Source organism: Lasioglossum baleicum, chromosome 12 (assembly GCF_051020765.1).
Source record: "Lasioglossum baleicum chromosome 12, iyLasBale1, whole genome shotgun sequence".
Taxonomy (NCBI): domain Eukaryota; kingdom Metazoa; phylum Arthropoda; class Insecta; order Hymenoptera; family Halictidae; genus Lasioglossum; species Lasioglossum baleicum.
Window position 1 is genome coordinate 2,776,228 of NC_134940.1, and position 12,587 is coordinate 2,788,814.

A 12,587-nucleotide genomic window follows, 5' to 3' on the forward strand; every position below is an offset into this window, starting at 1 on the left:
GATCAGTATTGCTCTCACAGTTATTGCTATTTAAATATTCCAAGCAGCTTGGAATAAAGTGAGTCACATCTGGGTAACGGGAATGACGAAATATCCGGTGGTCTTGCCGTTAATTAGCCCCAATTAAAACAGGAGAACATCGAGACCCGTATTCTTTCTATTTGTACGGTTTTTGTGGACCATCGTCGAGTGCGCCGCGCCGTGGCCCGAGGCGTCCGATTGGTCCTCCGGCTGCGCCGCTGACCGAATAACCAAATTCATGCTCTCGCCTACTTTCGTCGTTATGTAACGAAACGCTGTATCGTCCGACTCCCCGTGGCAGGGGTCCGACAGGGGCCCAAGAACGAGCCACGCGCGCCATTATTCTCCTCCGCGGTCCTTATTCTAAGCCTAGGCGTCGCGTCGTGAAAAAAATTCGTGAACCCCCAGTTTCTCACCGGTTACGAAACCGTATTGCGAATTTCTGATCGCGAAGTAGCACACAGAAATTTCTAGCGAGATTCCTATCGGCCATCGTATATTTCGTAGACAACAATCGTTCGAGAACTATAAAAGCACCGTGTAATAAATTCTTAAACCATTTTACATTTAAATGATCCTATCGGCAATTATACCGAACGGGACCATAAATATTGATCGCGGACACGGAAACGTTTTATTTCATTCGAATTTGACAAGATTTCCGAATAGACGGAATTATGCGTGATCATAATTCAGCGTTCAATGAAACATGCTAATAAGTGTATAAATCACGATCGAACGCGTCACTAATGAAATATATGTATACTTCTAACGTCTATGAGATTAATAATGGGTTGTGTACGAAACGTGATACATGGTCTCGCGCAAAAAATATTTGCGTACGGGATTATGCAAATCAGCATTTTTAGAAAAATAATAATTAATGGTATTTAAGGTGAATTTTGTAGAAATGTTCTCGGACTGGTAATTCGGAAAGTAGAGCGTTCTCACTGCGTAGTTGGCGAAGAATGGTCACGTACCCGATGACAGGTTTATCCGTCACGCACCTACCGTGTTTTCCAGATACACGCATTCGCGGATACTTTCTCCGTCCCGGCGCGGCGCGGCGCGGCATTGTGTATTGTTTCGTGACACTCTCACCAGTCACTTTGTAGTTAGCCCGCGGTATGGAACAATAACCGTGTAAATGGCCACGTACATGGAAACTCGATCGTCTGACGAAATTTCAACGAGAACTGTTTCCGACCTAGATCCACTTGCCGCTTATACATTAGAAACGCCGCGAATCTGAGCGGCGACAGTGCTACCAGCACCAGCGAATCCAATTTGACTGTCGGCGTGCAACTTGCACTATGTGTCTTTCGGTCTGGGCTAGGCGCCACTAAAAACCGTTATTGAAAATATTGTTTACACGATTAAATATGTCCGTATCAGTAGACTGCGGATCTTCATTCACTTTTTGGCTGCGAGAAATTTTCAAAAAATGCTAGAAGAAGAAACTCACTGGAAATAACATTTTACACGATTCCACTTTCTCACTTAATCAATTACTAAACATTTAGGTATTGTACGAGGTACTACGCCAACTTCACATCCATAAAATGTAAAAAATCATGAGGAATGGAAATATGTATGCTAGATCGGAGAAGAAATGTTGAATTTTCGAGTTAAAATATGTTAAAGCTGACAATATTTGCCATAGGATTGTCTGTATACAGTTTTTCGCTATGTCGCATAGTTTCCGAGATATCCGCGCTCAAATTTCACTAATTGTGCTGAAGAGTTCTGTTTCACAATTAGTCGAGTGCAAACGGTTAAAACACGAAACGAACGGAAGAATTGATCAGCGAAGAACAGGGATGAAACAAGTGAAGAAATTCCCGGCTCCTCTACAGAGGGTAGCGTAACGTAATTCCCGAGGACCATAAGCGATTAATAGCTGGATATTCGAGATCGTAGGTCGTAGGGGAACGAAGTGGGATCGCGAGTGAAATTTCCCGCAATTACATAAGTTGGGTCACTCGCATTCGATGCAAAACTCCGAGCATGAGCCTTCCCACCCCTCCGCGCTTTATCTTCCGTGGATGTAGAGCAATATGGTTGGAGGTGAGTGACCGGCGCGGCGTCCAGTTGCGTTCACCAACCTCCCTCCCCATCCAGCGAGCAGGGTATCTCGCACAGTCCATATCCCCTCCCCCCAACCCCTCCACGTCTCGTTGGCCGAGTATTCCCCCCTCCGTTAAGTCGCTCTCTCTCTCGTCTCTGTTCCACCTTCGCTAGAACCATCTCGCCGCGCCTTATTCCCCTTTCACGCTCGTTGCAGAACCTCAGGCACGCGAACCAGCGTCAGCCCGCTCGATCTACGGATTGGACTCGATTACACTGTCGGTACTTATGAATTTAGAACGACGGATCTGGAGCGGCCGTGGCTCGTTGCGTCGCGATTCACCTAGCTCGACGACTTTGTTGCTTCTAGCACTGCCTCTTAGTTAGCATCTGACGTGGGGTCTTCGATCCTTCGCCTCCCATCCTCTAATCCCATTAATTCGGATTCCTCTCCGACGAGAACAATGCCCAGATTTCACGAGTGTGCGCTCCGATTTCCAGACGTTTCATTCTGCAGCTTCCGATAGACGTTTCCGGTGATTTCTGATGGCTAGGTCCAGTCCGATCCTCAGCCAACGGAGCTGAGTAAATCCTAGTTCAGTCCCAGTGTGCATTTTCGTCATCGTCCTCAAAAATTGTCTACCTGAATTGCAACAAACTGGAGTGACGAAACTTATTCCAAATGGTAAACAATTGGCTTTCATTTTCTCTTGAGAAAAAACGAAATGACTTTTCGAACGACCTAACAGAGTTTTCAACATCGAACATAATACAAGAATACGTGCAAATTCTTCGAATGTTTTTACTGTTTCAATCGCAGTTCGGGTTTTCGAGTCGACGAGATTTTTCCAAATCTATTCGAACGACGAGTTTCCTCGCGGCGGATGATGTTCAACAGGTTGGTACAGCCGAGTGCCAAGAGCCAACGAAATTCTCTATTGTTTGTTTTCCTAAGAACGAAAGTAGTCGCCCGGTAGAACCACTTTCAAGCTCGCGATACGAAAGGTCCACGGAGGAGCGGCGCGCGGCGCGGAGGTGTGTTCGGCCGTTCGATCTTATCGGGGCCGGTTCGTTGTTCTCCGTGTTCGGTGGCCCGTACGATTGGCCCAATTGGGGTCTAGCGTTTCACAGTTAAACGTAATGGGACGAACAATTACGCCCGCGGAAGAATGCCGATGGGGGAGCCGTTTACCGTTTCCGTTCTATCCGCCGCGATGTTAATCGGGGACTGCTCGATCGCTCGGACCCGCGCTTCACTTTTACTCGGCCGAAATTTACTTTCGGCTGTGGCCGTTCGCTTGGTCTCGATTATTCACACTCCCCCCGCTGGCCGATCACTTCGATTCTCTTATGCTTCATCTACGAGATCCTTCCAACGTTCTACAGAAAATAGTGTACTTATACAGTTCGAACAAACGACCAAAAAGTGCAGGAGCGCCGATGTAGCGCGAATCGCAGCATGCGTCCATCCATCAGACTAACGAACAAAATTGCCCAGTCCGAGTAAATGCAAAAACAATAACATACATTCTCAATCAGAATATTAGGACCCCTGCCGCGCAAGTAGACAGAAAGATGTATCCTGAACTACAAATTTGTTCCCCCACACCATCGTATACACACAGGCGTCTGCTACAAGATCTTCAACATCGAAAAACCTCGAGAATTTCGCTTCGCGAGACCTAACTTCCTCAAAGACGAGATTCCCTATCTTAGTCCTTGATACGTGGCTCCCTAGCCTGATACCTTGAACGAAGACTAATTACCGAGGCGTCTTAGAGCAGCATCCTCCGTTTTTAAAATTAATCTCTGTCGAGGAGATACGAATCGAGCGGCGTGCTATCCGCGTTCGTAGACCCTGATCGTTTCGTCGAGATACGATCCATCGAACGGGCGTCGATCGGGCGTCGATCGGGCATCGGGGCCGAGGAAGAGGCAGGACAACGATCCTGGCCAGGTTTTCGCTACAATGAACTCCGTCTAATGCGCGAAGGAACAACGTGGCATCGCGAGAACGTGTGCAGGCGTGTGCCCCCTTCTCTAACCGTGTTCACGCGAGCGACCGTGTGAGAACGTGTGCGAGCGTGCACGTGCAGCAACGACGAGCGGCGTGTGCTGCCGCTGGCCGAGGGTCGTGCCGATGACCGATCAAAGAGAAGTTCGCGTTGTGAATACGTGATACGTAACCGTCCAAGGCACACGGCCACTGACCGACGCTGTACCGTCTCGGCCCGTGCATTGTCCTCGCGGAACAACGATACCGAACCGACGCGACGCGACGCCTCCTAACACTTTTGCATCGACGGGGGACGCCGCGCCGCCGCGCCGCGCCGGTGATAACTTCGACATAGAGCGTCGCCATTACTCGCCGGAAAACACCTGGCAATTATTTGCTCGAAATTTCGGAGGTGACTCATCGCAGAGAATTACGTACATGTTTGAATTACATTGTGTTTCATATATGTATGCACAGTATTCGAATTACATTGTAATTGCATTGCATCATTCGAACCTTTCACTTAATTTCATTGCTAATCACGCGAATCACGAGTATAATCGAGATACAATGTAAATTACTCGATGCGTACATTACTCGCTTAATGTGAAAAATATTTTTCGTTTCTGTCCGTGATTCTTTATGAGAATGTTCGGAAATGCAGCAATCTTCGTAACAGGATGCTTGAAGTTTGAATAGATCAGAATTACATAAATTACATTAGAACTTAATTGAACGAAGCGACTGAATTTCGAATTACGAAATAATCGAATACAATGTAATTGAAATATATATTTTGTAATTGTAATTCGTAAAGTAGTTCAATTGCAATTCAACGCAATCCTGCACACCTGGACCGCAGTGTACCCTAAATTTTTCAAATCCTTGACAACGTTTTGGGTTTTTCATGATTTTTAGGAAAACTGAGAATATTTTCCTAGCGGAAATGAAATAATTTCTCTGCAATTTTGGGAACTCGATGCATAATTCCTCCTGAGGACCTGCTGCCTTTTGTGTTTTATAATATTCCTTTTTGCATCAAAGGATTTAGTCAACTAGTTTAGTCGATTACATGGCACACGGTATCTCGCAGTTGATTTCAAGTCGCAGGTCCTCGGCAATGGGAGGAATATTCGTGGCGATCGCGATTTAGAGGCGAGCGGGTACCGGAGGCAGCTAACGCGACGCTCGGTTTAATGTTCACCGCGGTTCACTGAACTACGGGCCGATACAGTTCATATTTCTCTTCGGTGACCGGTAAGACTGGTCGGTCGGAAAATAGTATCGCTGAAAGTTCCCTGGGATGCAACCCGTCCAAATGCGATCGGTCGGGTATCGCGGCGCCGCGCCGCGCCGCACCGCACCGTAGCACAGGCTGAAAAGTGGGATGCAGATTCAGTTATCTTGCCCACCGAGCGCGGCAGTGCGCGGGGTGCAGTGAACCCGTGAAACTAGCGGGGATCTCGATTACGAAAGATCGAGCCGTGTTTTCTGCTGTTTTCGCAGGCGAACAGATCGCTGCGCGCCCGTAGATCGAACATCCTTCGGCTATCTGGTTTCACGATTTTTATTATTGCTCCACATTTCAACTAGAGAAGTTAGGATGTCCCTTAACATCAACCACCTACCAGATTATTTATTTTATAGTCAGCCTCGGGATTCTCGAGCCTCTCGAGGTCGATCTCCGCTTAGGCGAGCGTTGACTAACGAGACGGACGAGACCAAGGACTGATAGACAAAAATTCTAAAGGCCAAACAAAAAGAAGTGGGTTCACGGTCGTTGTCGTCGGCGACGTCCTCGATCGAGCGTTCAATTTCCAACAAGACGGCCGATTGGCGGGTCGACCATTAAGCCGAACGTTTCGTGCGCGATCAAGGGGAATTATTTCAACACATTCTTCGAATCTGATACACTTTGCTCCTTGCGAGTAACAGCGAAATAAATGTCTCTTCCCAATTCGTAGACGAATTTTTGATAAGTCGCATAATGTCGCCAGAATTCAATTTTATATTCTTGTTTGAGAAAAAAGGTGTTCGATCGTGTGTCTAATCTTCAACGAGGTGTCTCTTTAGAAAAGATTATAGAGATTGGAAATATTCCAGGTCGAACAAATGTTTAGTTTTTGAGGTAAATGCGAATGAATTAATTATATTTTTGTAAAATCGTACGTTCGTAAAATTAGCCAATTTGACACCGAGGCACAGAGTCAGCTGGTGAAACGAGGGACGAATGAGGGAGAACCTCTTTAAGTTCGGGGCAAGAACTAGCTAAAGCATTCAGCGAAAAAGTGGTACATATATACTGTTGATGAAGCGCACGTCGCGGCCGGTGTGTTCGTGTTTCTGGGGATTTGGGTGGCAAGCGGTTCCTTAGTTTTTCGATTTCCTTCGGCGGAGCAGCTTTCGATGAAAAAGCGAGTCTCGTCGAGCGGCTCTCGGCCGCTTCTCGAAGATTCTCGATTTCGGGGCATCGGCAACGAGAAGGAGGCGATGAACTCGGTCACCGGGCAACAAACTGCAGACCCCACCAACAAGGCTTTCGTCCCTTCTGTCTTTCATTCCCTCTCTCGGATACCAAAGCCGCTCTTTCTCGCGTCGCGTCGAGGAGAATGCTACGTGCACACGCCGGCCACGCCACCGTTTCGTAATGTACCGTCATGATGCTTTTCAAGGTAACCGTGAACTTCTGAACACACGTTCCCCTACCACCTGGATTAAACATTTCGAGAATTGTCTCCGCGCGCCGTAACACGAAAATAAATAAATGGATCCAAAGGTCGCGGGTCACTGAAATGCCATAGGTCTTCCCGGTGGTCTATTTTCAACCTCATCCGTCAGTTTTCCTTCTCAGTTTGTCGTTTGGTGTCGGATTCGTGAACGATTGACTCTCAAAATGAAACAGAGTAAGTAAATAGTATGTCGGGTATATGTATTGAATCATACACTTTCCGTTTCGGTGAAAAAAAGGAAAGATTTTAACCCCGCGGTAATATTTATGAGCATTGAACTGGTAATCCGCGTGTTATACATGAAAATGAACGTACGAAACATGTCCGACCAGATCATTAATGAAACTCGTTGAAATGATTTCCTCCGAACGTCGATACCAACCGCGGGAGAACTAGTTCAACGGTTGCTGCTTTGCCCCTGAAGCTATTCCTTGCTCGCAATCATTTCACCCATCTCCTCCATCTATCTCTTAAAAACAGATTTATTAAAAAATCTTGAGAATCCAAAAGGCGGGTGAAAATCTCTCGACAAAACGTAGACGTCCGATTTCCGGTGGAGCAGCCCGAATTCGACAACGGTGACCCAACGACACGATTCGGACGGCGGCATTAGGTAATTCGGTGACGAAACGTGACTTCTCGCTGGAAGACTGTATAGTTCCCCCCACCTTCCTGTTCCTCTTACTTGGCCCCGCGAGCCATCCTCGTCACGCGTTGGATCGTACGTGAACGCCCGTACGGAATAGCGGTTCCTCTTGCGTTCTGTAACGACGTCTCTCGAACCTTCCTCGTCGACGATCTGCTTCGCCCAAGCGAAACATCGTCGGACGATCCTTCCTCGCGCATGAACAACACAGGAAGAGATCGAGGATCGATGGAAAATGGGCCGCGAGCAGCCTGCCAGCCTACCATCCGTCCGGCCGGCATCACGATCGAAAGTTCCGGATAATCGTGCGGAAGATACGCCCGGGATCGAGAGACTTCGTCTTGTTTCTGTTGGCGACCGTTATCAGCATATCCCAACAGGCCGTTAATATTACGTTCCGTGCCGTGAGCTAGAATCCCGCGTATGTACCCGGGGAAAAACAGGGTTAAGAGTGTCCGCGCGCACCGGCCGCTTTTCGTTTTGTATCGCGATCGTTCGAGATGAATCCTCCGCTGCGCCGCTATCCATCGCAGATTTAATTCTCCGAGGAATTCGGCGATAGCCGATCTTCTCTTCTGTGCCTTTTCGAACCAGACTCGTACTCTCGAATCGTTCCAGCCATTCGTTTCGTTCTTGTTCGCTGTCTGGTGCGACAGTGATGAATTCCAGATTTTTCGAAAACAATGGAATTTCATAGAAGAGGAACATAAACGAACGAGAGAGAGTGAAGATTATTCAGAATTCGGACGAAAGTGTAGAAAGTTCGATAAAAGTTTTAGAAAGACAATTGCTTTACATGGCGAAAACATGCTCGCCGGCTCCTGAGAGTGCACGCATTGAGAGTGTACATTCACTGAATCCATTGAAAATAAAGTGGAACGATTAGTGAACGTTTGCATGCAACGAGCAAAAGTAAGACGATAAGAACAGTGGTAAACATACGGAGAGCGAGGGAAGCGTTGCATAAATATCCGACGTCGCGTCGCGTCGTATGAATACGAGTGAACGTTGAATCCAGTATCAGAAATAGCTGCCTAAAAGTCGATTTGTACTATTGCTATGGTATTAGTGGTGCTGTTGAACGAACAAAAATTGAATGTGCCTGATATATCTCGAGAATAATTAGCAATGGAAGAACTCTGAAAGAAGACTGCACCCTTGATGAGCAGGGTTCAGTGTCCTGCGCGTTGCGAAGGCAGCAACCCTTCCATTTAGAGATGGAGGCTCTCCGGGCAGGCTGGCGAACAGCGCAGCGCGGTTGGCAGGATCGGGTTCGAAGGCAATGGGTTGCTATCTTTCCCGGAAGAAAAGGGCGACGTCGAGGCAAAAGGCGGGAGCAAACGGCGCGGGGCGGGCGACCAAGTAGGAATCTCTCTCTTGGGCGCAATTACCCGCGAGTGCATCTAGCTTCTCCACGGTGAGCGCCGCGGTGCATCGCGAGAACGTTTGAAAAAGCCTATAGCGTAACCGTTGTCGGTGCTGGTGGTAGTAACCGGCGGTGCTGCCGGCGCTGCATAGCACGTTGACGTTGTTGCTAGTGTGGGTTACCTGGTTAGTGACCGGCCAACCGAGTTCACTGGCATCGGCCCTCTTCCAGGTTGGCTAATCTCGCGACGAACGGAGAACGCCTGCCTCCCCCTCTCACCTTCTCCTCTTCATCCTCCTCCTCATCCTCCTTCTCGTTGTCCTCCCCCTCCCCTCCCCTCCCCACTCGCTCCCACCGTTCCCCAACGCGCCACGCTTCTTCCTGCTTGGTCGTTTTGCTCGTTTTTAATGAGAAATTCCCTTCGTGACTCTCCGCGGCGCGGCGCGCAGCGCCGTTTCGAACCAGGCACCCGGTGAAACAGTTAAGGACACGTTTATTAATAGATTAACGAGCATGAGAACAGGGAATCGCTACTGGTCTTGTTTTTCCCGGTGTCGACGCGCCGCGCCGCGCCGATGAGAACTTCTTCCGCGCCAGGATCTGTATCTCTGATCTCTAATTGGACCTCTCCGGGCGACTTTGCCTGCCGATCTCTAACACCACCTACCATTTTTCCGGAATCGCTGATACCAAATCTATCCCTACGCGAACACGTTCGGGTTTTATCGGAGACAGGGAAGCCGCGACTTTGAGATCCGTAGCTGATTAGCTCCCATCAGCCACTTCCAGCTTTTCCTAATCTCCGTGCGTTATATTTGATCTAGACAGCTTCGCCTGCTGGTCTGCAGATCTTGCTCGAACTTTGTCATTTCGTTTAACATACGTTTACGATTGTAGGACAAAGAGGGAAGCCTCGACTTGAAAATTCTCTTAGCTGATCAGCTCCCGAGGTTAGCCACTATCTATCACATCCTATCCTATCGATCCACCTCCTCCGCACTGTGATCTTGAACGTTCGCTCGGGCGGAGTCGCCCGACCGCATCTAACCCTGACCACCTGCGCGACTATGTGAATTCGATCCTGCTAAGTTAGTCACTCTATATGAGGGAGAATATTCCCGGAATATTTCTGAATGTCTCATCAAAGATTCACCGGATCCGACGGTGTCCTGTTCTAAAGTTACTTGCATCTCGGGGGTCGGTGACCCAGGTACGTTCCGAGAGAGTCCATCGGGAATTGTCCTTAACAGACTGACGCGTTCCCTGAAAGACGGCCGATGATTCAGAAGCGCGGTAACGAGCGCCTGACTAATCTGGCTCGTCCGATTGGCCGAGTGACGCACAGGGGACGGTACGCTAGCCGGTCGTTCGCTCGCACGCAATCCGCACGCACGTGCGTGCCGCATGACCCCGGTGCGGCGCGGCGTTCACACCTACCGCAGCCACGTCAGATTTATCGAACAGAAAACAAGTGGATTCCTGGGACCGCGCGGTTCAGTAACCCGCTAAGACCCCGTTCAGACACGGCGAGATCAGAATAATGCAAATTACGCCTCTTAAACGTAAAGATAGGACTTTTGAGGGCGATTGTGGCCTAGATTGATCTTATCTAGCGCTTTTCACTACTGAAAAAAACCTCACATCGCCTTCATTATCGGAAAATGAGAAGTCCTGGTAACGAGACTACCCCCTTAACGCGATAGGCGGATCCGCCTTCGCGACTATTTCTGCCCGCCGATTTATTTCCGGCCTTCTCGAAAAACGATCGCTGTAATCCCTCTTCAAGCGTGAACAGTTCAGGACCGAAATGTCACATGTACGGTCTTGCTGCTTCGAGGTCGGAACATTTCATCACCGTAAAATATCTCTGCCTCGTTACCAGACATTTTTTGCTCCGTTCAGGTTAATATTTATCATCCAACTGTGATGGCAAATATTTTTCAAATCAGGTTCCTCGGGTGTTTCACGCTGATTCGCGGAGTTGAAACTTTCTCAGACTCGAAATTTATTGATCCTCATCAATCTTACTGGGATTTCTCGATATAATCCTTTCTGCGAGACCTCCAGCAGGAATTTCGAGCTCATATACATAGAATGAATATACATAGATCTTGAAATCAGACAGATTTCCGCGATAAGGCACAAACACAGGAAAAATAATTGAAAATAAATATTGATACATAAATGTTGATACAATATTCGGTTTAGACGTTTTACTTTTGCGTGGCTGTATCAATGTTTGTTGCGTTTATTTAAAATGTGATTACTAATCGGACACAGTAGGCCGAATTAAAAGAGCAACAAACTTTTAAATGGAATGAAGAGTGGAGGAGGGAGAGCCACGAGCGAAATAAATGAAAATCGCGGGCGAATATTACGGACAAGCGTAATTGATTTAATAACTGGAGAGAGATATGTGGAACCCGTGTCGTTCGCCACTTGCGCGTCACAGTCGGTTCTCTGAAATTGAATTAAACCAATCTGCTCCATTAATTCTGACGGGATTTAAATTATCTCGGGGAACGGGGCTCCTTATCGTGCACGTGTCATCGGCACATCCTCGAGAAGTATTACGTCACGCACAGGATACGGTCGGACGAGAGGGTCCGGATCGTCCAGCTAGCGAAACTGCGCAGCTATCTCCAGGCCCGGAGGTAGGATAGCTATGGCCAACGAACTTTCGGGCCGATGTGGGTCAGAAAAACAAAACGCGGCGTAGTTCGCCGTGACGGACGCGCGGGAGACCGAGCTGACAAGTTTTTCGGGGACACGGATTAAGCGTATTAATTAGCGGACCGCGCCGCGTAAACGATCACAGGAACTTGCAATTATCTTCAGCTCTGCAGAGCTTGAAATTGAATCGAATTGGCATGAAAATTAATCTTGACATCAGCTAGATAAATCAGGATTTAGTTCCTGTCCGGAGTGTGCACGTTTAGTAGGAGGCTTGACAAATGCTCGGAATCGTGGTGAGTCAAAACAACCGACTGCAAATCGTTTTCAGAAGAGAACGCGTTGCTGGTGACGCAGTGGCCCGGGTCGACGACTTTGTCTCATTCATACTCTTACGCAAGCGTGCGTAAGCGTAGAGTCGCGAGAGTACTGTTATGCAAGTACACTGTCAGAATTTTATAAGAGGCTAGTCCGCGAAACTTGACTTCTGCACCGGCCGAGGACACTGTGCGTGTGTGTATGTGTACTGCCTAGCTCTTCTCACAAGTAGCGTTCCTGCAACAGTCCGCGGTGACATACCTCATAATTCTCAACACGAGAGTGTTCAATGATATTAACGGACTATTAAAGCAGATTTTAGAAAATCGACTAGAAAAATTGTCTTTTTCTTCGAGCTCTTAGGACGAGCAAGAAATGAATAAGAGCGATTTTACCCTGATTCTCTCGCATCGATGAGCAAAAGTGCACTACGTGAAAGCTGAACGTAACAAAAGGGTATTGACAATAACACAAATGCGACATTGCGAGCGAATCGGACACGTTCCAATGAAAGAATGGGATTAACCGAGTGCTCGCTAAAAGCATCCAAAGTGCGAGAGGCTGGTCGTAGATTCGCGAAAGAAATCGGCAAGTAATTGGTGGGTTTTGGACGGAGAATAGCATTGTACAGCTCCGAAAGTGGGAAAGCAGTATATCGGCGGTGAAACGGCGATATTTTAAATGGAGTGGCAGGCGGCGGTGCGGCGGCTAGAAGTAGGAAGCGATGGTATTATCGTCTCTTTGGTAAGAAAGGCTCTCCTGGCGGGAACG

At 48.0% G+C, this 12,587-nt stretch overlaps 1 protein-coding gene across 4 annotated transcripts in view; it reads left to right on the plus strand.

The window, feature by feature from the left end:
* The window catches only part of E75 (ecdysone-induced protein 75), a 162,595-nt gene that overhangs the window by 114,096 nt on the left and 35,912 nt on the right, over nt 1-12,587 (plus strand). Inside the window, exon 1 of one of the 4 annotated variants that reach the window (XM_076435854.1) lies at nt 1-12,587. This exon is cut by the window's left edge and continues 15,583 nt beyond it; it is cut by the window's right edge and continues 18,828 nt beyond it. The exons of the other annotated variants lie outside the window; for them this stretch is intronic. The gene's annotated coding sequence lies outside the window, so the exon portion shown is untranslated. 4 annotated transcript variants of the gene reach the window in all.